Source organism: Panthera onca, chromosome F2 (assembly GCF_046562875.1).
Source record: "Panthera onca isolate mPanOnc1 chromosome F2, mPanOnc1 haplotype 2, whole genome shotgun sequence".
NCBI lineage: Eukaryota > Metazoa > Chordata > Mammalia > Carnivora > Felidae > Panthera > Panthera onca.
In genome coordinates this window covers 70,306,474-70,331,733 of record NC_138356.1, presented here as the reverse complement: position 1 = coordinate 70,331,733, position 25,260 = coordinate 70,306,474, and the positions used below count along the sequence as shown (strand labels likewise).

The 25,260-nt window shown below is 50.7% G+C and overlaps 1 long non-coding RNA gene across 27 annotated transcripts in view; it reads right to left on the bottom strand.

The window, feature by feature from the left end:
• The window catches only part of LOC132664522 (uncharacterized), a 368,888-nt gene extending 349,670 nt beyond the window's left edge, over positions 1-19,218 (bottom strand). For 10 of the 27 annotated variants that reach the window (XR_014136589.1, XR_013553446.2, XR_014136573.1 and 7 more), the window contains exon 1: positions 18,812-19,215. This is a non-coding gene — a long non-coding RNA (uncharacterized LOC132664522). Of the gene's footprint in view, positions 1-6,934; positions 7,802-17,534; positions 17,835-17,878; positions 17,983-18,811 lie in introns of those variants that run through there. The other 17 variants (XR_014136574.1, XR_014136592.1, XR_013553437.2 and 14 more) reach the window with 8 other exon arrangements.
• Positions 19,219-25,260: the final 6,042 nt, after the last annotated feature.

Here is a 25,260-nt window from a genome sequence, read left to right as displayed (position 1 = left end):
AGATCCAGTCATGTCACTCTTTGGCCCTGAATTCTTCCTTTGCTCCAGGTGGCGAATCTCCAGAAGCTGGCCCCTCTCTCTTCTCTGAGGTTCCTTTACTAGGTGCCCCCCTGCAGTTCACCCAGGCACACAGCTCCTCCTATGGTCCCCCACTCTGAGCCGGCTCCCAGCCATCTGACCAGGTGCCACTTCATCTGCCCACCACATCCCGCCATCCCGTCTGCCCAGCAAGCCTGACAGTTCCACATCTGTGGGAATGTTTCCTCATTTGCCCGGATGCACTTAGGCCCTCTACTAATCACTACATTTATATGTATTCTGCTTCTGGTTCCCCCGTGAGACTGGTCATTCCATCTCTGTGTCTCCAGGTCCTAAAAAACAACAGCCAATACAATAACAATTCCACCAACCAAGACTCACTGAGTTCCTGGAAGGGGTTAGACAGTATTCTAAGCACTTTATATGCATTATTTCATTTAATCCTTCCAACAACCCTAGGAAAGTAGGTGCTACTGCAATTTTCACATTACAGATAGAACAACCGTACTTCAGAGGGGTCAAACAGCTTAACCGATGTCACACAACGAATTGTTGCTGGAGCCAGGATTCACATCCAAGAAGTCTGTCAAGACCTGACAGGCCTGCCACATATGGTTGTGAAGGTTGTACACAGCACAACTCTGAAGCCCACTGTTCTTGTTAACAGTCTAGCTCGGCACTGTCCGGCAAAAATATAATGACAGACACGTAAATGATTAAAAATTTTCTAGCAGCCACATTAAAAATAGTAAGAGGAGCACCTGGGTGGCTCAGTCAGTTGAGTCAGTTGACTCTTGATCTCAGCTCGGGTCATGATCTCAGAGTCATAGTTCAGGCCCATGTTCAGCTCCACACTGGGCATGAAGCCTACTTTAAAAAAATAGTAATAGGGGCGCCTGGGTGGCTCAGTCGGTTAAGAGTCCGACTTGGGCTCAGGTCAGGATCTCGTGGTTCATGAGTTCCAGCCCCACGTCCAGCTCTGTGCCTACAGCTCAGAGTTTAGAGCCTGCTTCCGATTCTGTGTGTGTGTGTGTATGTGTGTGTGTGTGTCTCTCTCTCTCTGTCCCTTCCCTGCTCGTGCCCGCTCTCAAAAATAAACATTAAAAAAAATTAAAAATAATAATAATAAAAAGAAATTAATTTTCATAATGTGTTTTATTTAAATTAATATATCTAATTCTTATCATTTCAACATGTCATCAATATGAATAACCACTGAAGGTACTTTATATTCTCTTTTTTGTTCTGAGACTTAGGCATCAAGTGGACATTTTATACTTACGGCACATTTCAATCTGGACTTGTTCCACGTGTCAAGCGCTCAGCAGCCCCACACTGGCGGCCACACTGGAGAGCACAGGCCCAGCTACAGCCTAAACAAACCCAACCCCTCTGCGCCTCCACGGCCCCCGGAGAAAGGTCAGTACAGACTTTCATCTCTGTCTCCTTCCGTCGGCAGATACAGGACAGCCACCTTTGATGGTAAGAGCTAACGTCTGCACAGACCCTTTTGGCTTGTACCTGACGATGCTTCCTGTAGTTCTTTAAAAGTGCCCCCCGTTGAAAGCTTTAGAAACTGAGGGTCAGAGGGGTCATCTGCTCAGGCCAGGGGCACACAGCCTCCTGCCTCCAAATCCAGGTCGCCTGTCTTCATTTACTACCTGCTAAATGCTTCACCCAGGCCAAGCCAGCAAATGGGTGCTTCTGTGCCTAGAAGGAAATACTACATGTCCCCTGGGGGTCACAGGCAAGTCACTGATTTTTTTTGCATCAACTTTTAAAGAGATCCAGTCATCCAGCCCTCTCTGCTTCCTGGGCAAAGGAACATCTGGAAGTTTAAACCACTCAACAGCTGGGAGATATCCTTAAAAGGCGTAATTGATTACTCCCACAAGGAAAACCACACTGTCAGTTTGGGAGGGGGAGGGGCACAGCTTGGAAGCTATCCGTTCTTGCCCGGGAGGGAGGTAGGGAGGGTGTGTGCCCTGAGCTCCCTGACCTACTGGAACAAATGGAAGGAGCCTGCCGCTAATCCACTCTCACTGATTATGTCGCAGCCACACAGAGGGAGGCTTTGTCCAGCATGAGTCAGGTCTGCAGGAGGGGTCGGTGACTGGATAGAAGTTGCCTTTATCCTCTACACTGGGATTCGTCCCCAAACAGGCTGAACTGGGAGCACAGAGCAAAATCCAAAGGAGCAACCGCACCACTAAAAAAGGCAAAGAATTCCAAACCCCACGTGCTCGGCCCTACCCTTAGAACCATATTCCATCCACTGAAAGTCCAGAAGGACGAAAAGGATGTGGAGGATCCTTGGAGCTGCCGGACGGGACAGGCGATCTGTGGTACAAGGACAAAGGGACATTAGTGTTCCACTCGCAAGCCCCACCAGTTCAGCTTGGGGGGAGGGGGCTTCCCCTAGACTGCTCTGTGCTCCTGGAGGGCGGCTGCCGGTGGGGGCCACTAACAGGCTTCTCAAGTGCCCCCAAGTTCTTCCACCTCGCAAATCTCGACCAACTACCCGGAGCCCCTGAGGTGGAGACAACCTCCAGGCAGGAAAGCATAACAGTTAAGACGCAAAGATCCTAAAATCAGGCTGCCTGGCTTCAAATCTTAGCTCAGTCCCTACCAATTACCTTGCTGTTACCTTGAAAAGTCACTTACCTCTCTGCCTCAGTTTCCCCGTCGCTAAAGCAGGGAAATTCATACTGATCACACAGACTGTAGTAAGGGCTAAACTATAGATTAAATACAAAGAGCGCTCAGAATGGAGGCGTGCATACAGTCGGAGCTATTTACACGTGCACTAACGTGAGTCCAAAAGGAGGGAAGCAGTTAATGTTATTTTTGCAGAGACAGGGGTTAAGCATGGATCCCAAGACTCCAAAACTAGGAATTTTAAAAAAAAGATGCAACACTTATAAATGGGCTTTTCATAATGGGAAGCACTAATAACCACCTTTGTTTTTATTTATATTTATTTATAATAAATAAATATATTTATTTATTTACGGACCACCTATTGTGCCCGACACCCTGTACTGGTGTATTTGGGGCTCGCAGGCTGGCTGGATAATTACCAGCACTTATATACTTATTAAATGTTTATTTTGAGAGAGAGAGAGAGAGAGAGAGAGAGAGAGAATGTAAGCTGGGAGGGGCAGAGAGAGAGGAAGAGAAAGAATCTCAAGCAGGCTCCATGCTGTCGGCGCTGAGCCCTCGGTGGGGCTCCAACCCACAAACCGTGAGATCGTGACCTCAGCCAAAATCAAGAGCGGGATGCCCAACCGACTGAGCCACCTGGGTGCAACAATAATAACCAGCGATTACTGAGCACCTACTTCATGCTGGCTCTGGGGGAAGCTCTGAAAGCACAAAGTCTCTCATTCAGTCCTCATAACACAGTCTCTAGTAGGTGCTATCTACTTTCTAAATTCACAGATGAGGAAACAGGCTCAAGAGAGTAACCCTTCCCAGGAGATGGGAGACTTCTGAAGTCAGAGGCGGGACCAAAACCTACAACGTATGAACTGGAGGCCCTCACTCTTACTCATCAAGCTGTGTAATGCTTTTCCCTGCTCCTCAAGCATGTGAACAATTATCTATGGCTTTCCGTGGTCTCTGCCATCAAGTAACAGAACTATTTAAAATGCCAGGCAGAGGCCCTAGTTGTAAAAAGCCCAGGCTCTGGGCCTGACACAATAAAGGAATGAATAAATCTTGCTGAAGAACCTGGTCCTTCTCCTGGAAGAGTGATCTGCCTGCTCTCCTCCCATAATTTGGGCCTGAAGCCTGGAATGTGAAGCGAGGTGTAGCACAGGAATTACATGGCTATTTATTCTTCAGGGAGGCATCCAGGGTGGGGTGGGGCCTCTCAGAAGCCCATTCTATTAGGCTCCAATCAGTTTATCTGGTTCTGAAAGGCTTATCCTGGCTGGGAGTCTGGAAGCCGTGGGCAATCATAAACACACACACACACACACACACACACACACACACACACACACCCCACCGCAGGAGGGGCCCTGCGTTCCTACATTCCATGCAGAAAGACACTGGGAAATCTGGACAGGAAGAGGGGAAATCCCACCTGGACAGGTCAAGATCATCTGGCAAAGCACAGTGGTCCGGCAGGACTGTGAACCTGCCTGGGATCCCGAGCCCATCATAAAGGAGAAGTAACCATGAGTTTAATCATGAGTTAATCATACACTATCTCATTTCAACCTCAAAAGCATCTGGGCTTTTGCCCTCAGTTCACAGCTAAGGAAACTGAGACAGGGAAAAGTTAAGGCCATTGCACAGTGAACTAAGTAACAAAATGAGGCAAAGGCAGGAGGGAAACTGTGGCCATCTGCTTCCAGCACTGAGCTCTTAAGCACCACCCAAGAACCTTTCCTTTTAGCTTACCAATGAAGGTGAACTACTTGGCCAAAGAAATCCCTTCCAGTTTTGAGAGGCTATGATTCTGGGACAATCCGAAAGCAGCACTGGGTCCTAACACCCTAGACACACGCTCGGGCGCACGTGACAAGGCATACAAGACCAGCAGCACTGTTTGTGTGGGGGAAACGACAAAACAACAAAACAAAACAAACAACTCACGTGCCCCCAGAGAACAAATAAAGAAACAGTCGTCTGTTCATATCATGGAAGAGATGACTACCACGGTGAGAAACAGACCACAACAGCGTGCATCGACGCGGCCCTACCACGGTGGTGTTCAGTGGCAAACTGAGCTACGCACGGCACGCAATTTCTGTAAAGCCCAGAAGGAAGGAAAGAACACAGTACAGTACTGAGGCATGTTCATGCATACAGTGAAAACAATTTTAAGCAAAGGTGTAATAAGCCCCCAAATCCAGGATGATGGTTCCCTCCAGCAGAAGCACTGAAGGCCAGGCACAGGGGAGACTCGAAAGAAGATGCACTTGCCCTCAGTTCACAGTGATCATTGGCCACATTCCGGTTCCTGAGCAAGCTGGAGGGGTCACAGGCGTCCACGCACCATCGTGCCTCCCGACTGGCCTACCGATGCCACCCGCTTCTTTTCTGGACATCAATAGAGTATAATAGACTCACTGTTGAAGCCCCATGAAATGTGCTCGCCAGTTCTGTCACCACAAATGTTTGCCACCAAAAGCATTTGCTAGTCATTTATTCTGGCAACAGTAACGACTCCTGGACAGGCCTTTGATAGGTCGGAACGTCCGGTGTGGGTGCGCCGTGACCCCTGCTATGCCGATGACTGCCCCATCAGCGAGTACCTTCCCTCACCCAATCTTTACCAGGTACCAGGGCGCTGGGCGCTGGGCACTGGCTCACTCACTGGGACCCCACACAGAAAACACCCCCACCCCACTGACTGGGGGATTCCAGATAGGTGCAGAGGTGGCCCATCAAACACCCTGAAACTCTTTTCTTGGGAACAGTGGGCAAGAGGGTATGTATCAGGTACGGAGGCCTTATCAGCAAGAGGGTTTCCTCTCAACTCCCAGGTCCACTCTCCACCAGGAAAACTGGCAATCCAGGACAAAAGACAGTACAAAACTCATTTCCCGTCTGCAGGGCTCACAGTCCTGCTGTCTGTTCCCCGCTCCTGTTTACATCGGGTTTAAGGAGCCAGAGTTGAGGTATGGGGCAGGCCTGATTCACTTCCTCCCCGCCTGCCCCTCCACCTGCCCCCTCAAGATGTGCCTGCTGGACGGGCAGGTCCCCAACCACCTCTGAGAGAAACTGTGAGTTCCCAGGGCCTCAGATGTGGTGCCTGGAAGGGAAGAGGCACGCCCTAAATCTGTTCATCTGAACTCAGTTTCCTCCTGTGTCACCTTTACAGAGGAAGAAACTCAGCACAGAGACGTGAGGGTCACGCAGCTATGTCGCGGCAGAGTCTGGGGAGACAGAGGCAGACACGAGGCCAGGGACATGAAGGAAGGGCCCGCCGGACGCTGTCACTTACTTTCGCCCACGCTAGGTGCACGGAGGCACTGACAGGTGTGACCCGGAGGGCAGATGGAGGTCGCACCCCTGGTTTCTTGTTCAGAAATCAGAGGGAGAAAGCGAGGAAGGACAAGGCTGAGCTGGACACCTGAGTGTTTCCTCTCTGCTGAGCTTCGTCGAAGTGCCCATCACGCCCCTCCCCCACCAAGTCCTAATTAGAACTGTTCTAATTTATAATTAGAACAGGTTTATGACACAGAAGAAGCAATTCCTGTAAGTCCTTAACCCGCAATTCACATCACCTAGGCCACTTCCACTCGTCCCTCTTCTCTCACAATCTCCATCCAGAGATTGCCTCACTTAGAACCAGAGACCTGGGGTCCTGATATCTAAACGATGCAGCCGAAGTCACAACTGTCCTGCCCTTTCGGAAAGTGCAGAAGAGGGGGATGGGAAAACAGGGGTGGGAATAAAGAGAAACTTCATCTAAGCAAGAGGATTCAGGTTTCTATTTCTTGGGTGTCTGAGTTCATGGGCCAGTCTCTGCGCTCTGCCCCGGGTTCCAATCTTTGAAGAGCTGTATGAACTTGGGAGAGTCAGCCAGGTCCTCTGAGCCTCAGTTTGTCCCATCTGGAAAATGGAGTTGACAGTGGTCCCTATCGCATAAGGAAGCACTGAGCAGCCCAGGGCTGATGCAGGTCAAGTGCCTGCAACTGCATCCCTCATACAGAGGGCTCAGCTACTGTCAGTGACACATTACTATGACCACTACAGACCCTCGCCATCACCCAGAAGGACGATTAGTGTTCCCATTCTGAGATCAGCCCTGTGAAGAAGGCTAACCCATCTGTACCTACTCTGCTCCGCCCCACCAACCCTGTCCATTACCCCTCTGACCTTAACCTAGCAGCCCTTCCCAACCGACCACCTGATCCCCGGAGACCCATTGAGTCACCTGTTCCCCGAAGCCTTGCCTTGTGGTCAGCTGCTTGGCTCCCCGGGCTCCAGCACCATCCAGTCCACATCCGAGAACCTCCAACTCACTCTGGTGCTGTCGGCACGTACAAAATCCCATGTACGTATCCCTGCACCGGACTCGGTGGGGAGGGTCTCAGAGGGATCCCCCAGCTCTTCTCACCCGCAGCGACGCAAGCCCAGGGCAGTGCCTGCACGTGAGACACGCACTGAACGCCGGGTGGTTGCATTTAGCTGTTCAAGTGCAATCTTCACGTGTACTAAGTTCGTATTTATCATTTACGTGAAATGACGTGGGGAAAGTTCTTAACACTGGTGCAACAGTCGGGGCTTGGTATCTACGCTATAGGATTTTCATACAGCAATTAGTAATACTAAGTTCCATGACGCTGCATCAGAACGACATTAATGCTACATTATCATGGCAGCGCTTCTGCTCTCGCTCTGTCTCCCTCAGAGGCAGGGGCTAGACCTCCCATGCTATAAACTCCATAGTTCCCCTAGGTTACTCCCCAGGGCCTCCGTGTGCAGGTCCGGGCCCACAGGAAGCTCCTGCGGCCGCCCACCACGTCCCTGTTGAGATTCTCCTGCGCGGTGCTCACAAAGACGAGATGGGAAACGCTGTCCCAAACGGGAGGAGGCTTTTCTCCCCATGGTAGCTGGTTGGTTGGCTTCTTGAACAACTTTGCTACGACAGCTCACTGTAAATGAAGAGAAATCTGAAAATCACGTGTGTTCCCCCTGGCAGAAATCAGCCGTCGCTAACCAACCAGGAGGGCAAAAGCCGGAGAGCTGCCTGGACACCACCCCTGTCACTGCTTAGTAACAGCCCACCGACACTGCGTGTTCCGATCCAGCGGGAGGCAAAAGGACTGGCTTCCTCAGGGGAAAAAAAAAAAGAAAAAGCCAACATGTGTTGAGGGGGCAGAGAGGGAACAGGGACAGGAAAGGAGCAGTCTAGAATAGAAGAAGCAGCCCATCACAAAAGTATGTAAGGGTCTGAAGAAGCATTTCAGAATAACACGGGCAAACTGTTCTACAGGGAAAAGCGTTAACACCTTATCTTCAGGGAGGTGCTCGCCCCCGGTGCAGCATTAAGGATTTAAGCGGGGAGCACCCCCGTGGCATGCCAGGTCCCGGCCAGGCTCCAGGGGCACAGAAAAGCATGTCCTGTCTGCTCCTGCAATGACAGAGCCACAGCAATGGATGCAAACTGCTGGCTCAGGGGCCACATCTGCCCCCACGTGTGTGTTTATTTTGGAGACAGAAAGGACTTCTGCCTGGAGAACAGAGTTGGAAGGGATCCAGGTGGGACTGAAGAGGTAGCCGGCGGCCTTCCAAATAAGCTGGGGCACTTGGACTTTATCCCACAGTGATAAGGACCTATGGAAGGTTTTGAACAGAGGCAGGGATGAGATCAGAGTGCCATTTCAGACAGATCGGTCCACATGTGGTGTCCTGGGCGAGGAGTCTCCAAAGAACACTCTAGCTAATACAGCTGAGAGTGCCCTCTTGTCGGATTGGCTTTTCCCATTTTTTTCAAAAGGTAAGAGAAAAAAACAAAAGGTCCTCTGTGTGGAAAGTCCCCTGTTATTTATGGGAGAGCAGCTGGAGCAGACAGAGGCCCTTTCCCGCATTCATACTGACAGGGTTTATTCCATAGCCCCACTTAAGTAATGATTCATCCAACCGGGGCTGGACGCAGCCTTGGGATCACTTCAGCCAATCTTCCCACTTAGAGACAAAGAGAGCTCCTAGCCTTGTGGTGCATTGCTTCATATAAAACAGATTCGTGCATCTGGTCCATAAGAAAAATCCAGGCAAAGGCAAAGGCCAGACTGTCCCGGCCAGGTCTGTCCTCAGAGGACACGGCCAGTAGGGACCTGGGGCCCCACCTGCAGACTGTCTCCCCTGCCCCTTTACAGAGGCGCCCCCCCCCCCGCCGTGGGAGCACCTGGGGGGAGGAGTGTGGAGGCTGCCCCCCTGGCCGGAGCCTCCTGGGTCCTCCCAGCAACAAAGGCACTATCCCTTCCCTATCATTTCTCTGGACATTCCATACGTGCTTTCTCAATCAGAAAGGCATTCCCTGCATAGTTAGTCGTTAAAAAGGAAAAGCAAAGGGTTTTTAAACAAGCAAGAGGTGACCCAGGAAAGGGGAGATCACTGTTTCAGTAACTGTTGCACACGGACACGGTTTTGGAAGACGCCGTTCAGACGGTACGATAAGGTTTTTACATTTTATACCTGGAGGTTTCCCAACACTCTTGACCCTGGTTATGCAATATTCTCGCCTTGGGTCCCCCCATTAAGACCAGACATCATCGACATCACGGCTCCAGAACTGCCTCCTGGGAACCCCCACCTCCCACAGCCTGTCCTCCTGCCCTCCTTCTGGCCAGAGCGAACTTTGCAGAGGGCAGACTAGATCCTGAAACTCAAAGACTGGAAAGTCTTTAATGCCTCCCCAGTTTTAGTCTGAGTACCTGCTGCGTCACAGGCCTGCAGTGAGCAGGGACTGAGCAGCCCAGCGAATGCGAGCCGTGGAGCTGGGCAAGAACCCAGCCCTCACCCACCCCAAACTCCAGGCTGAGTGTTGTCCGCCCTGTGGACACCTTGGGCACAGGGCACAGCACGGTTTCTCCAGTCAGAGGCAGCTGGTAGATATGGGGCTTGAACGATACTGAAGGTTAGGAATCACTGGATTCTTCCAGAAGATTGGCATCTGCAGATTCATTCCTAACAGTCACGTCTCATTCAGAGAAGCAGCCAGCTGGGAAAATGGAATGGGTTTCAGTCCCTTTCCCCACTACCCCTCCTAACTAACTCCTATTTGTGCTTTATGACTCAGCTTAGGGGTCACCTCCTCCAGGAAGCATTTTGCCTGTCTATAATCTTCTTTTAAAAAGCATTCAAAGTCAAGTTAAAGTACCTTTGACCCTCAGGGCCAGCCCATCCCCTCTCTCCTCCCAAGATGACAACAACAGTGAGTTCAATCTAAATCTTGCCGGCCCATTTTTCAGACACTCACATCCATCTCTAAGTATCCTCAAGTAACAGACAGCATGAGCTGTGAATTCCCAGCCTGGCAGGGCAGCGAGGCTGTGCCCGTTTCTGACTTGACTTCATGCTGTCAACCATCTCTCAGGGCGACCTCACGTGCTCGCGAGCAGAATCAGGGGACCCTGTGCCACACAGCCTCGCCAAGACTTGAGTCAGACTTCCTATTCTGGGCGCATTTTAAACCATGAAAAATGTGGCCCCTCGAAACAACTCAAACACCCTCCAGCTGGAGGATGAACACTGAAACAGCGGCACATCCGTGGACAGACCGCTCCCGGGCCGTCTAAACCCGGGAGCCACTGGTTCCTGCAGCAACTCGGCCGAACCTCCCACGCCTCAGGCTACGAGAGAAGAACCAGACTCGGAGGCAACACACTGTCTGATTCCGTTTATGCGAAAAGGGCAAAAGTGTCAGGTCAGAGAGGGAAGTATCAGTTGTCAGCGGCTGGGGGAGGGGGAGCAAACTGAAAGGGGCCGGAGGGGAGTCTGGGGGCCATGGAAATGGTCCGCTCCTCGACAGTGATGATTAAGCGGACAGTGATGATTAAGCGACGGTGTTACCCAGCTGTGTGCGTGTTTACGAAAACGCCTCGTGCTGTGCCCCAAAGCAGAGGACATCTGCCGGACAGACACCAGACCTCAATCAGCTCGATCCCGCCTTGGCCAGTGAGATTCAGACTCTTTCCACGTGCCCTGCTGACTTTGCTTTCTTCTTTTGAGAAGCACCGCTTCCTGTCTTTTTCCTACTTTGCTATGAGGTCGGTTGGCTTTCTGTTGCTGACTTTGGGGAACCCTTTATCCTCATTATTATAGCTTTTTGTGCTTAGATGTGCTTTCTCCTTTAATATCTGGTCACAGGTATCAATCTTTCCCTTTCCGTGTGTGCTTTGCTCCTTCTCTGGTGATCTCCCAGCCAACTCTCTGTGTCTCACTGCAATGCAGGATTTCAACACTGACCCTTTCATCCCAAATAAACTATCTTCTCGCATTATTCTATTCATATTCTCTCACATTCCTTATAATAATGGGGTTTTTTGTGGACGCATTGTGTCTCCCCCATTACATAGTAGGCTCCCTGAGAACAGGTACCATATCTGTTGATCACTACTGAATGCCCAAAGCCTAGAACAATGCTCAGCACCCAATGGGCATTCCACAAATAGTGGCTGAATAAATAAAAGTAAAGAAAAAAAAACGAATGCAAGTGTATGTGCTGCATGCAAACATGCGGGCAGGTAATGCAAACGATACATGAATATTAATGACATTCCAAGGCATCATTGACATCAACAAACATCACACCTCTCGCCAGGAAGCAGCAACTTGGCTTCAGGGCCAATCTCATGAGCGCCAATAGTTACCTAACATTTTCAAAATATTGAGACGCTATGATGTATAAGCCTAAGACTGAGGATTTACAAAAAAAAAAAAAAAAAAAAAAAAAAAAAAGATTTAACTGAAGAATAGAAACCTTGATACTATATATAAAAAGTCTATTATGGAGCTGAACCTCCAAATAAGAAGAATGATTATTTGAGCGATGAAACAGCCTCTGAGCAGAAATGTAATCTGTGCAATAAAAATAACACAGACAGGGCATACAAGGCAGTCAGGAATGCTTATTACCTGATGATAACCGGGACAAGTCGGGATGCAAACATGTACACCAGAAAGACAGCAGCAGCAATAAAGGCAAAACAGTGACTGTATTTCACTCAAGAAATTATGTTTAACTTTTCTCGACCTTTTCCCAAGGTTTCCCGGGATAAGCTCCCATCTCTTTCCCATAAGGAAAGCTACATTTCCCGTCACAGTTCTGTCTGCCAAGGGACTGGAATCCTCCACTCAGGGACCTCCTTCCTGAAACCCACCCCTCCATGTGCACTCGTCATCTCTCTCTCTCTGTAAGTGTAAAATTTGGAAAAGTACTCCTTGGTTATAATCCTCGGAAAGTGCCCAGAGTTTGCAGGACCCACTTAAACCCACTTCTGCCTGGTCATTGAGGCTCTGGAGAGTCCCTCACCCGGCTGCCTCTTAGCAATCTGCCTCTCTCTCCCGCCCTGGGAGCTTCTTCAAGTCAGGGCTGGGTTCTCATTCACTGCAGCATCCCTGTGCCCGCACTCTCTCACTCACTCGTTTCCCTGCGTGACTACTGCATCCCAGGCACTGTTCTAGAACCTCCCTATCCGACAGAAACAGAACGTGAGTCGCCTGCCCTTTCGCATTTTCTACCGGCCACATTTTTAAGAAGTTAAAAGAAACGGGTGAAATTGATCTTCATAATGTACTTAAGCCAATATATCCAAAGTATCATTTCAATATACGATCAACATTAAAGAATTCATTAATGGGATATTTTACGGTCTTGATACGAAGTCTTTGAAAGTTTACACGTACATGACATCTCCATTCAGACCAGCTTCTTTCAAGTGCTCAGTGGCCACGTGAGGCTGCTGGCTACCCCACGGGACAGACGGTGCAGTTTCAGATGCTTGGGACTCAGCAGCGACCAGTGCAGAAGCCCGTTACTTGTAAAGCCGTGTCCACCGCTACCTGCCTGGACCAAGCGCCTGAGATACCTGCGTGTTCACCCTTGGAGCCCTGGCTTCTGGCTCTGATTTCGGCCCTTCTGTGCACCGCAGCCAGACCAACCGCTCCAAAAGCTAAGTCACGTCCAATCCGTTTGCATCTAAAACCCTTCAATGGCCCGTTTTACCAAGGCAAGCACAAGGCGACAGATGTTAACCAGACTGGTTGTGGTGCATGTCACGATACACACAAGGCACGGAATGAACAGGATGACACCAGAGCCGAAGGTAACGGGATAGGTCAATTACACCTCGATTAAAAAGAAGAAAAAGACCATGCCTTCTGAGAGGCCTGCGGACCGCTCCCCGCCCGGCTCCCCCTTCCGCCTCCCCCTTCCGCCTCTGTCCCCCTGGCTCACCCTACTCCAGTTCATTCTTCTTGGTGCTCCTTCATCTCACAGGCTCCCCGATGCCCTCGCCCTCTACGCGGGCTCTCCCCGGGACCCGTAACACCCTCCTCTAGACGAGCCTCCTTCACCTCCTCCAAGGCTGCTCCAGTGTCTGCTTCTTGATGGAGCACGCGTGCCCTGACCAGGCAGGTCAACACCGCAGCCCGCTCAGCCCTCCAGACCCTCACCTGCTCTACTTGCTCCCGGAGGACACGTTACCATCCACGACGCTATTAATGTCCTTATTTATTACGTCTACTGCTTCTTATCTGCCTCTCCTAGCTATAACGCAAGCACCACATGGACAGAAATCCCTTTCTATTGTTCCTTTACGCGTCTCCACCATCTGGAACAGTGCATGGCACAGAGCAGGCACACGCTACGTATTTGCGGAATTAAAGACAAGGAATGAAGGCACTGTAAGCCCTCAGCCTTAAAGAATTTACAATTTAGTGAGAGAAGACAGATACACAGTATATCGGGTAATAAGTATTGTCCTAGTTTGTGCGGGCTGAATACTATAGACTGGGCAGTTCAAAGGATAGAAATTTCCTTTCTCATAGTTCTGGAAGCCAGATCATGATTCTGGCAAAACTGGCTTCTGGGGAGAGCTCTTTTCCTGGCTTACAAATTCACTTTCTTTCTATGTCCTCACGCAGAGAGAGGAAGAAAGCTGGCTGGGATGTCTTCTTACAAAGGTTCTAACCCCATCGTGAGGACCCTGCCCTAAAGTCCTCATCTATCCCTAATTGCCTCTCAAAGGCCCCACCTCCAAATACCATCATGTCGGGGGTTGGAATTTCAACTCAGGAATTTTGGAAGGACACAAACATTCAGTCCATAACAAGCACCATGGAGGAAAATCTCAGGAGGGGAAATGGGAGAGTATAAATATAGCAACTACCACTTACATAGTAACTACCGCATGCCAGGCCTCGTGCAAAGCACCTTCCGCCTGACAGGACAGTGGGGCCAGGGCCACTTTGCACTGCAGCGGGTGCAATTTTTGCCTCCCCTGTCTCCCCGTGTTCCACATCTCCCCCTGGGGACCACCCTGCCCCCACTGTGTGGTCTGGACTAGAAAGGAAGCTATAGGAGGGCAGGGATATTTGTCTCCCGCAGCTGGAACAGAACCACAGCAATTCCTCAGGAGATGAATGAACGGATCAATCGATCTTGAGCAGAGTAACAAAGTTACCAGGAAAAGGGACACCTAAAGAATAATAAATAACAACAACTGCTCTTATGTCTTCTTCAAGAGCTTACTTCCTCTGTGCTAAGTGCTCTGCACCATCCCTGGGAGGGAAAACCCATTCTCCCTGCAGAGCAGCAGAGACAAGTAACCTGCAAAGACAGGCTCACTGGTGCGGGGCACCCCCCCATCCCTGTCCTTTCTGAGACCTGCTTCTGCAGATTCCCTGATCTCTTATCTCTTTCTTACTCCTAACAGCCAGCGTTTCTCTCAGATGCTTGCAAAGACCTCTAATGAAGTCACTGCCATCTCATCATCTGTGTAACCAGAATGTTCCCTTTACACATTAAAATGTATTCAGAAACCACTACTCCAGGCAGCCACAGGAAGTAATGAAACCCATTAATTGTAGCAGTAATATTAGCGAACTTTTACTGAAGGTTTACTATGAGCCCAGACATTCTGCTGGATACCTGCTGTCCATCCCCTACTCCTTCCTCCGCACAGCAGCCCGTGAAGCTGGTATTTTATCGTCCCAATTTTACAGATGAGGAAACTGAGGCTTACAGAGGTGAAGCAACTTGCCCCAAAGTAACCCTGGTCTGCACAAGCCCTTGTATGTCCCCAGATGCCTTCTGCTGCTGCTTGGTTTCCTTCTCTGCCCTCAGTGTCCATTCCCTTGGGGCAAACCCTTCACTTCCCACCATGTGGGGCTGTTTCATAGCTAAGACAGCGACTGCAGACTGGGGGCTGCTTGTTTCCTTGAAAACAAAGCAGTTCTTTTTTTTTTTTTTCCTTAAGTTTATTTATTTATTTTGAGAGAGAGAGAGAATGAGAGAATATCAAGCGGGCTCTGCACTGTCAGCCAGGAGCCTGATGCGGGGCTCAAACTCAAGAACTGTGACATCATGACCTGAGCCGAAATCTAGAGACGCTCAACGGACTGAGCCATCCAGGCGCCCCTGAAAACAGAGCAGTTCTTGACAGTCACCCGACTCAACTAAGTACCAGGGCTGTGGCAGCCACCAGACAGGTGAAGAACACCACCGGCCCCACTCACTCCACCCTGCACTCTCAAGCTGCTTAGGGTCAACAAGGGAAAAAGAGGCAGGTAAACAAGGAATCCTGGGGCTCAGACTACCCACCAGACACCAGCAAAACACCACCCTATACCTTCACCGTGCCCCCACTTCCCCCCCCCAAAAGAGGAAGAGAAAATAAAGGAAAGGCAATTCAGAATCCTGCCGTTAAAAAATTGGCCGAGACAATTTCGGCCTCGTGAATGGAAGTCCTGCGTTTTGTGACCCACGCTGTTATTGTTTCTACCCACCACAGTCTCTATATGGGGAGGTTCAGGGACTACAAGAGCTACACACACTCAGGGTAACGGCAGGGACCCTGAACAGTTGCGGGGAGTGTGAGGGAGGGGAAGATGGGATCACTGGCCAGAAGAACCCTATCTCCCATCTGCTGTGGATGTTGATCGTAATTGAACGCTGGTCACAAAGCCAGGCAGGGTGCCTGGACGTGGCACTTTGCAAATGCTCATGGATTCTGCACCATGTCTCAGGCTCCTGCCTGGACCCCAGAGGCTTTGTTCCCCAGACCCTGGGGCCAGAGCCTTCCAGACACTAAAGGCCGTACTGGCTCCTTGGCTGCACTATAAGCAGCCTGCTCCCCCAGAGCGAAAGAGGCAGGCAGCCAGAGGAAGGGGTGTCTTTGGGTAAGATGTTGGGGTTTCTATCCTGCCTATGTCCTTCTGCTCCAGGCCAACAAGCATCTTTTGCTTGTTTTTTATTTCACTGCCCCCTAACTTCCGGGAGCTGGCCCTGGGCCAAATCCTGATGGCTCCATTGTGCCCCAGCTGTGTGACCAGAGGAGCTCTTTTCAAACTTCTCTGAGCTGTGGGTTCTTCATCTGCAAAATAACGGCAATAATAATAATAATCCTATTTTATATGATTACTGGGAGATTAAAGGAGATAATATATTTATAGCATTTAGAACTGAGGCTGGCCCACAATAAGAACCCCATCACGGCTAGACATTTTATTATAATTGCCTGGTGAGGTTGTAAGGGGCATAGAATGCAAAGAACATGCTTGACATGATATACAGTTTCCTGTTATTACAGGAACTACTATCATTGTTATTATTACTCCTGCTATTAATTCCTTAGATTACTTGGAAAAACATGAGAGACAGAAGAGGCAGTTATCAGAGGACCATCTGAGCAATATTCTCCAGGAAGGCCCAGAATTTTTGAGGTTTACTAGGCAGGGAGAGTGTAGAAGTGCCTGTCAATGGGACTCGTCAACGGTCAAAATGACTCCAGATTGTTGCACTGTTCCCACCTTGGAGCAGGGTCCCCCTACAGACACGGGATATATAAACAAGGGAGTCCTGGTCTCTTAAAGAAATCACAAACCAGCGTCAGGAGAGAAAGAAAAATAACGAAAACAAGAACAAAAGCAAAAACAAGGAGAGTGATGTGTCTACAGCCACCTATGAAAGGGAATACAAAATAAAAAGGCCAAGTACCCAGGAGAGCATCTGACCTCGAGCAAGCACACTTAGGTACAGCCTTTGGCAAGACCCAGGGCCACCTCGACAAACAATATGGACCAGCAACTATCCAAGGTGCTCGGCTTCCTCAGGAAAGGGATGGCTTACCGTTGGTCTGACTAAATTCAGGGACACAAACGCAAAGATGAAGTAGGGGACGACTTACTTATCACCCGGGAGACTCTTTAGCTGAGCTGTGAGAGAAATGTCCATCTCAGGCAGTCAGAAGGCTCCAAACCCAGCCAGCCTGCCTGCCAGCCATTCCAGAAAAAAACACCCAAAACACAAGGGATTGACTGGATGTGGACAGTGAGAATTCACCCGAGTTTTTGACCAGCGATCAGAGACCAGTGTGTGTGTGTGTGGGGGGGGGGGGGGGGGTCAGATATTTTAGAACTGCGAAAAAGAACTCCCTCTTTCCAACCCCAAAAAAGCTCCAGCCACGGACAGAAAGCACACACCAGACAGCATGGGGGAGAGGGGGAGGGGAGAGGGAGGAAGAGAGAGGAAAATCGGAAAAAAGAGGCTGATTTCGTCTACTTTTCAAGAGAAGCCTGGTTTATGCAACATTCTGCACTCAAAAGTAGGTAAAGCAACGACAACAGTAAAAAGCACCCTTAACCAGGCACAACAACAATGCGACCACATACTAAATCCCCTCTAGGAGTTCGGTGGGCACAGCATTACGGTCAGCACCAGGCCCACCCAACCTTCCCATCACCGGACCCACACACAGAACTCCAGGCGGGCTGTCTGCCACCGGCCGAGACCATGAGGCAGTCCTCACCTCTAAGACGCGACTCCCTTCCAACAGCAGAGACCAGGCCACGAGGCTCTGCCCAGCCAGGGATTCTGTTTGTCCGTCTGCTGCTTCCAGGAAGGTTTCTCTCCTAATAAATCTTTCAGGAAGTTCCCACTCAGGGTTCAGAAGATCCATACAACCACCTTCTCCACCGGTTAGGGTTTTAGAAAGATTGACTGTGACCACAGGACTGTGTCAAGTGAACAAGCCTCAACTTGTCAACGCCAGTATGCAAAATAGGTCTGCAACATCCTATGACTAACAGCAGAGCAGATACAGTCCCCACATCCTCAATGCTCCCGCCCCCCCCAGCACACACACAAACCCACGTTTCTCCAGGGCTTGCTTGCTCCAGCAGCAAAACAGCTCCGGGAGCCAGGACTCGGGGTGGTGGAGTGGGCCGCTGGGGGTTGCCAGGCTCTCTTTGGAAAACCTGAGGCCAGAAAGGAAAACCAAAACTTCACCCTCTTCTCCCTAAACGCCCTCACAAGAGATTTCCTCTCTTCTCTCATCTTCTAGAAGGGCCAGGGGTCAGGGGCTCCAGCGAACAGAAGAATATTCCACGCTTACAGAGCATCAGGAAAATTCACAGTGTATCCGGGCACCGGACTCTTGCAGCCTCATGGCTGCCCTTCCTGAAAGTCAATACCCACCCCCAACACTGGCGAAAATAAGAGCGCGTGAGTCTGGGGAGGGTAAACACAATTAAACCAACAAGCCATCCGAAAAGAATGACCATGATAAGGCTGTGGGGCCACCCAACAAATCTGTAAAGGCGAGGCAAACGCAGAGAAAGTTTCAAAAAGCAGTTTCGAAAATCATCTGGGGGGGGTGGGGGGGGAGGAGGATGGTCAAGGATGGAGGGAGCATCCTATGGTTCACAGATCTCTCGTTTCTCAAAAGGGGCCTGCAAACCACATCTGCGACCCCAAATCAGTACTGATTGGAGGAGGTCTATTCTTAGGTGTTAGGTAACAATACACCTCCCATCAAGTGCACAAAACCGGAATTCTCTCTATGCATGCCTGGGCCATCTGATGTCTCCCCCTGCACCCACCCCTCCCACCACCCCCCCCCCCACCAACGCCCAAAACTCACCGCCACTCTGAGTCTGGTGATGAGGAAAGTACACGGTTAACAAGCACACACGGGAATCCGAAAGCCCCTTCCCTCCGTCCAACTAACTACTCATTGCGCATCCCAACCCGCCAGGCCAAGGCTTTCGAGTTCCCAGAAACGCAGAGGGCAAAATTCTAACTTACTGGAAGGTGGATCCCGCCGCGTCTCGGCAGGTCGCCGGCGCTGCCAACATCCTCTCGGCGTGGAAATCCGCTCGGGGGGCCCGGGGGGTGCCGGGGCCCGTCCCCGCGCGCGGCCCCTCGCCGCCCGTCCGGGTCCAGGCCGCCCCGAGCCCGCCCGGCCCGCGGGCCCATGTGCTCGGCGGCCGCACGCGCTCTGCCCGCTGGAGCGCGGGGCTGGCGGGCGGCCCGTGACGTCACGGCGGCTCGCGCTCGGGCCGCGGGGGAGGGGGAAGCGCGCGCCGCCCGGCCGGCCGCGTGCGTCCTCGGGCCCCGCGCGCCCCGCGCGCCCGGGCCCCGGCTCCCCGCCGCCCCGCGCGCCCCCACCCCCTGCCCGCCGCCGGGGCAGCGCGGGACGCGGAGCCGCGGAGGGCTGAGCGAGGAGGCGGGGCGGGCCGTGGCCGCCGATGGCCCAGATGGCGCAGGGGGGGGAGGGGGGGGAGGGGGGGAGGAGGAGGAGGGACGGGAGGGGTGGGGTGGGGAGGTAGGGAGAGAACCCTTCGCACCGGGCGGGGGTCCCGGCTGCGCTGGCGCGGGGGCCGGAGCGAGCCGGCGCGAACCCCACGGGGATGCTTGCACACGGGAGCGCCGCGATTTCTGCACTCGCGTTCCCAGCCCTGCTCCCTACCCTGGCGTCCTGGGAGCTGGGAGTCTTCCCACTTGCCGGAGGGGGAAGGCGAGGTCAGTGAATTACAAGATGCTCTGAGATGGGGGGAAGACCCCTGCCTTAGCTCCATCCCTAGTGATCCGAGCGCCTCCATGGGTACCACCCAGCATCCGAGGGCCTGGTGCGAAGGGCGCACGCACCTTCCCACCTCCTTCGACGTCTCCGTCTGTCCCCAAGGGCTGAGGTTGGCAAACCCGTGTAGAGGGCCGGTTGTCTGTACCGCTCCCTCCACTATTAAGTAGGACACTCCCCCGGACCCCCCCCCCCCCCGCCTTGAATGCCCAATGGTCCCTCCGAAGGAACTCGTAGAGCGCCGGCCTCCTTGCTTTCTCCTCCTAAGCCCTGCACTGTAAAGACGCAAGAGCGGCCTCCGTTCATTTGAGCATTTATTGAGCACTTACGGGGAGCCGGCGCCCTGCGCGAGGCGATGGGAAGGGTCTGCAGTTGGTCAAAGACCATGGAAGGAGGTCACAGTCCGGTGAAAAGATGGCCACGCAAGTGGATGATTTCAGTATCATGGAAGCGAAGGCTGCCCCTCCCTTCCCCCCCCTCAATGCCTACACTACACCCCCTACCATTTCAATCCACTCCCCCCTCCCTCCTTCTGTGTCATATTCAGTTTCTCCTATTCCGATAGCTTGTTCCCGACGTGAATCTTTCTCCTCTCTTGAAAAAGAAAAAAAATATTCAACTGATGCTCGCGTACCGACTGCTACCATATTCGTTTATAATCGCGAGACTGTTTTGTGCCTGGCACCTGCGAGCGGCCAGAAGGGTCGCTGGGCTGGGGAAGTCAAACCTCTGCAGCCTTGGGGGGCGGGGGTGGCCGCAGGAGCTGGACGAACTTAGCCCTTTGATTGCTTCAACGTTCTCCCAGGAGCCAAGCCTGTCACCGACAAGCCCCGTGTCTGCCTGCTGGATGTCCCCGGGCGACAGGAGGCCCAGCTTCTAATGACAACTTCAACTCCCTTCCCAGGGTTGTGACCCTGGCTACCAGATCCTTCCTGTTAGCTTCCTGCATTCGCCTCCCAGCTGAAAAGACACTCTACCCTAGAACTCTTTCAACCTTGACCTTGACTCGGCCTGCCCTCTCTGGATCCCCAATGCACTAAGCTTAGGTTCACAATTTTCCTTTTTAAAAATTCTTTAAAATTAAAGAAAAAAACATTTTTTTTCAGAAACATACAAAGAGCATATCTTAATAGCCCTACGTTGCAAAATGAACTATCATTTATTTACATTTTGGTATATTTGCTCCCAGTTGTTAAAAAAAAATCATTTGTGTTTGCAAAAGTGACAAAACACGTGCATTGTAAAAAATTAAAACTAATGCAGGAAAATACAGAAAATAAAAGCTAACCAAACCTTCATCAGCCAGAAATAGCTTTCATGAATATCCGATAAATCAGAGACATCTATCTTTTATCTTTTGTATGGATATATATATATATATCTCCATACCCATGTGGATGGACACATGCAGGGTTGACACACAGATGAATAGATAGATAAAAAATAAATTTATTTTAAGGGCACCTGGTGGTTCAGTCGGTTGAGCTTCTGACTTCCGCTCAGGTCATGATCTCACAGTTTGTGAGTTCGGGCCGGGGTTGGGCTCTGTGCTGTTAGTTCAGATTCTGTGTCTCCCTCTCTCTCTGCCCCTCCCCCACTCAGGCTCTGTCTCTCTCTGTCTCTCAAAAAATGAATAAACATTAAAAAAATTTTAATAAAAATAAAAAATTTATTTTAAAATATTAACACCTCAGGGGGCCTAGATGATTCAATCAGTTAAGCGTCAGACTTTTGATCTCAGCTCAGGTCATGATCTCAGGGTTCTTGAGATCTTTGCTGACAGTGCTGAGCCTGCTTCTCTCTCTCTCCCTCTCTGTCTCTCTCTGTCTCTCTCTCTCTCTCCCCCCCTCACCCTCTCACAGTCGCACTCCCTCTCTCTCTCTCTCTCCCCCCCTCACCCTCTCACAGTCACACTCCCTCTCTCTCTCTCTCAAAATAAATAAATAAACCTAAAAAAATTAAATATCAACACCTTAATGCTGCTGTCTTCAGACAACAACTTTACTTTTTTAATTTTACTTTCTCTTAATGGAAGAAAGGGAAGCTAACGTGAAGTTTAAAAAAGGAATTACTGTTAAATTTTAAGTATTTCTTTCCCCCAGGAGAGATGTTGTTTCCTAAGTAATTCTACAAAGATTCAGAAAAGGGATGGTGAAGAACAAGAAGAGGGTGAATGATGTTTTACTCACAGGTCTGTCCATTAGGTCAGTACATTTCAGGAAACGCCTTCCCACCACCCCTTACACCGCCTCCTGTATCTGTTAGCTGTGGAACTCTTTTTGGATTGCCACCCTCCATTCTGTAACTGTGATGCCCGTGGTTGTGCAGTACTGGGTCTATAATTAAATAATTTCATGCTCAGGTCTAGTCCTTCTCTTTTCTACGTCCACTTCCTTGTCTGCAGAATCCATCCAGTCATTGAGCACACAATTATGGAGCCCCTGGTGTATGCCTTGAACGTTCTAGTCCCCAGGCTTCTGTGGGCAAGAAGACCGAGGCAAGGTCCCTGCTTTCGAAAGTAAAAAGAGGTGGACAAGGAAGTGAAGAAGCAAGATAGTTGCGACGGTGATAAACGCTATTAGGACAGAAAATCTAGGTGAAGGGTAGAGAGTGAGGGGTAGGAGGGGCTCTGGGTCTAGATACTAATCTGACCAAGAAGAAGCCTGCTGCGCAGGCTGGAGAGAGTGTTCCAGGCAGAGGGACTAGTGAGAGCAAAGACCTGGAGCCACATGAAAACAAGATCATCAATCATTTCACAAAGGCTGTCGAGGCAGACAGGCCCACATTTCCCATCGGGTCAGGAATCTCGTGTCTCCGGCCTGCCGTTCTAGCCTCAGGACCCACGCAGTGAATACATGGAGGGCCAATGAGTGAATGAATGAACGGACATCCTGGACCTTGTGGTGGGATGAGAGGGGAAAGGGCCAGGTTCAGCAGAAGCACAGAGGGGGCATCTATTCGGCACAGGTTGAGAAGGCTCCCCAGGGGAAGTGGAGACTGGGCGGAAACTTGGAAAATAGAGTTTGCCAGTCTGATGCGGAGGAGAATGGGGGGTATTTGAGCAAAGGAATCGGCGCATATACTTGGGAATTTGACAAACTGTAAGTGGTTGGTTATGGCTGGAGTATAAAAACTCTATTGGGGAGCGCCTGGTGGGGCTCAGTCAGTTAAGCGGCCAACTTCGGTTCAGGTCATGATCTCACCGTTGGTGGGTTCAAGTCCCGCGTCAGGTTCTGTGCTGACAGCTCAGAGCCAGGAGCCTGCTTCGGATTCTGTGTCTCCCTCTCTCTCTCTGCCACTCCCCTGCTTGCTCTCTCTCTCTCTCTCTTTCTCTCTCAAAAATAAATAAACATTAAGAAAAAAAAAATTTAGGGTGGTGCCTAGGTGGCTCAGTCAGTTAAGCCTCTGACTTCTGCACGGGCCATGATTTAGCAATTGGTGAGTTCAAGTCTCACATTGGGCTCTGTGCTGACAGCTCAGAGCCTGGAACCTGCTTCAGATTCTGTGTCTCCCTCTCTCTGCCCCTCCCCTGCTCATGCTCTCTCTCTCTCTCTCTCTCTCTCTCTCTCTCTCTCTCTTTCTGTCTCTCTCTCAAAGAATAAACATAAATTTTTTTTTTTTTAATTTTTAAATCAGTATTGGAAAAGTGTGAAAATGTAGTGAGGACCAAAAAGGGTAGACCAGATTCTCAGAGGCCTTGAGTTCCGAGTAATTTGGCCTTTGTCCTGAAGAAAAGAAGGAAGCCACTGAGGACCTATGACCAGGGCTGAGACACAAGCTGTGTTGCTCGGTGGGAAGGCCACACTGGCTGTCATCCAGAGAATGGATTTCAGGGCAACGAGACCCATTAGGAGGGGGCAGCAGAAATCCTGGCGATAAAAAGATAAAATCCTAGATCTGAGCAGTTAGTTAACGCCTTGGGAACGGAGAGAAAGGCTTAAATGCAAAGCACATTTGGGAAGACAAACCCACCTGATGAAGAAGTCTAGGGCGGGGGGGGGGGGGGGGGGGGGAAGGGAGGGGAGGGACGGACGAGGAATCAGGGGTGAGGGTGTGGTTTCTGGTGTCAGCACTAGGGGGTTGGTGGACCTGTTAATCAGGGCCGGACATACACAGAGAGAATGCAGATGTGGGTGGGCAATGGGATGCCATTGATCGTGGACTGGTTGAGTTGAACAAACCTTTGGGCCTTCCAGGTGTAGGCAAGCAGGGGCTCCAGGTGTCCCACGTCCATGGAAGGGGTCTCAGCTGGAGATACAAACGTAGCAGTCGCCAACATATAGAATAGAGGCTGATGCGTTGGGCAGGAATGAGCTCACCCAGGCAGGAAGTGTATTTTAAGCAGGAGGGCCAGGGACCAGACTCTGAGGAATGAACATGTAGGGGGTAGAAAGAGGCAGAGGCTGCTTCTGTTCGGAAGGGACTCTGTAAATCTATGATTTGAGGTTTAGTCCTCTGATTTCTGCCTGACCTCACAGGCCCTAATAGCGGTTAGGACAGACTCACCCTTTGCTGAGGCGCCAGACCTCTGAGTTCTTTTCTCGGTGTGTGTCCAGGGATCAGGGTCTATAGGTTCACTCACCCATGCTCCATGCTCAAAGCCGTCGCTCTGGAATAGGCTTCTCTCCCCCGCTTTTGGATTCCGCAACAACCTACGTGGTCCCTCTGACTTCACATCCCTGTGCTCTGATAGGCTCTAAGTAGTCTCTCCAGAATTACCTTATAAAGACCGGGTTTCTCTTTCCCAGCCACCTACTATCTTCCTATCTCCTTAGCTTTTTCTTTTCTCTTAGAATATCCATCTTCGGAGCTCAGCTGTGCTCTGTCTTTTGGGGCCCGGCTACTGTCTCTCCTCCCTGAGCAGTTCACAGAATACTCCAGGCCGCAACTCCTTCTTGTAGGACCCATGCTTACGTTGGCAGGAGCCTTGACTGGCAACCTCCAGTAATTTCTGAGGAGGCCTCACCTCCCTCCTCAGGGTCTGAACAGCCCTCAGGCAGAGAGACCTTGTTATAACCCTATACATCAAGTCAGACCAGCGAGCTGAGCCCCAGAAAGCTCATGGTCTTGACTAAGCTCAGACAACCAGCAAATGGCAAGATTGGACGCCAGGTCGACTTACCTGGGTCTCCTCCAGCTCACCTGCCCCCAGGTGAAATGAAGCCAGGACGGGTTGTATTTTAGGCAGCAGAGACAAAGCAAGTGGTTTCTCAATGAATGAACAACTTCTAGAACAACAGTGATCATCCCTAAGGGTGGTACGGAAAGAATGTGTGATTTGAGGTCAGACAGACCTTGGTTTGAATCCAGTAGCTTCCATGTGATGCTGGATGAGTAATTCAATCAGTCTCAGGTTTTTTTAATTTATTTTTATTTTTTACTGTGGTAAAATAGACATGACATAAAATTTACCCTTTTAACCTTTTTCTAAGCGTGCAGTTGAGTGGCAGTAAGTACATTTGCATCGGGGTGAAACCATCAGCATCTCCAGAATTCTTTTCTCTTGAAAAACTGGAACTCTGTCGTTCCACTGACTCCTCATTCCCTGCTCCCTCCAACCAGCTCTACTTTTTGTCTCTGAATTTGATGGCCTTACGTATCATATCTATATAAGTGGAGTCATGCAATGTTTATCCTTTTTGTGACTGGTTTATTTCAAGTTAGCATAATGTAG